We start from the raw sequence: 1,577 nt of genomic DNA on the forward strand, positions 1-1,577 counted from the left end.
CCCTAACGCCGCCACTGTGTATATATATATATTTTTTCTCCTGAAAGTGCAAGGAATTATTAAAAATTGCTTTAGCAAATGCGTGCTATTTAACATGAAAAATGACATTATTGACCTCTGTCATAAGCCCCATCAAGACAATGACATTAATCTTCTCTAAAATCCTATTTTTCTTATGAAAATTTTATGTGGCCACCCCGATAATTACTTTTCAATGTTTTTAAGGCCGTCTCGAACAGGGGGTGTAGGGGTGTCCCACCACCCCCAAAGCTGTCATATAAGCATTTAAGTTGACACATTTAGCAAGTATTAAACTATAGTGGGCTAATTGCAAATATTGAGGACCTTTTTTTTGTGTGTACACCCCCCTACACCCCCTGTGTTTGGGACGGCCTTGCTGTTAGATGATTATTTATAAATTTTTCAAATATTTAATTTAAATGAAACAACCTTTTTTCAAAATAAATTAATAGTCAAAATATTAAATTTTTCCAACATTGAAAAGTAATTATCGGGGTGGCCACATAAAATTCTCATTAAAAAAATAGGATTTTAGAGGAGATTTTGCACCTAATATAGAAGATTTTTTTTTCTGTGTCCTAGTTGGCAAAAAATACATACAATACCCCCTCCCCATGAGAGACCACCTCGGGACGGCCCTGTCTAACGGTTAAATTACCTTTTAAAAATTCAGAGTTTTTTCGAAAATTTTTTATGGTTTCCACGGATATGAAGGGCAAAGGTGGAAAAATATACTTAGTAACACTAATTTATATGGCTTTGTAAATGGAATAACTTTATAAGTTGTAACACCTTACCATTCATTATATTTTTTTCAAGTTTGCCTTTTTTGATTTTTTTAAATATATTTTTTTTATTTACAGCTTCTTCTATTGTATTCAATGGAGCAAAAGAAACCTCGGTTAATGGAATATTGTTTGACTTTCTAAAATACGCTCCATTTCAAAAAGGTGATGGAAAAGAGAAGAAATTTGTGTAGATTTATTCAATTATATGTCGATTATATTCAATTATTTGTAGATCTTATTCAATTATATGTAAATATATGTAATATTTAAATATATTTTTCAATAAAAGAACTTTTATCTCTTGCTTTAATAATACTATTTTAACTAAACTAAACTGCAAAAGTTCTAAATAGTCTAAGTATAGACTATGAGTAGATTTAATATCCATAATATACCTTGATAATGTAATAGAGATGTACAACAACACTATTGGACATGCATAGTACGTTTTGATGGTGATCTCAGTTTTCATCAACGGTTTCTGTGATTACAAAACGTTTTTTAACAGCCGGTTTAACGTTGATAAATCAACTTTTGGTATTAAGTTGCTTCAAGCCGGAGTATATAGTTTATATGAAAACAGGAGTTAACTCAAAAATAAAAATTTAAAGTTAACTAGTAGCGATCTTATTTGAAAAATAAGTTGAAGTAGCAACATAAATAAACCGCTTTAAAGATGTCATTTTTCGTAGAATTTCGTAGAAAAAAGGAAACGCGTCATTAAAAATAACAAAAGTAAAACAATCGAGTGGTTTATTTACTTTTTCT

The 1,577-nt window shown here is 30.0% G+C and overlaps 1 protein-coding gene across 1 annotated transcript in view; it reads right to left on the reverse strand.

Moving 5' to 3' along the window:
* Nucleotides 1-1,577, reverse strand: part of LOC105847469 (uncharacterized) — a 54,269-nt gene that overhangs the window by 22,992 nt on the left and 29,700 nt on the right. The window lies entirely within an intron of this gene.

Source organism: Hydra vulgaris, chromosome 08 (genome assembly GCF_038396675.1).
Source record: "Hydra vulgaris chromosome 08, alternate assembly HydraT2T_AEP".
Classification (NCBI taxonomy): domain Eukaryota; kingdom Metazoa; phylum Cnidaria; class Hydrozoa; order Anthoathecata; family Hydridae; genus Hydra; species Hydra vulgaris.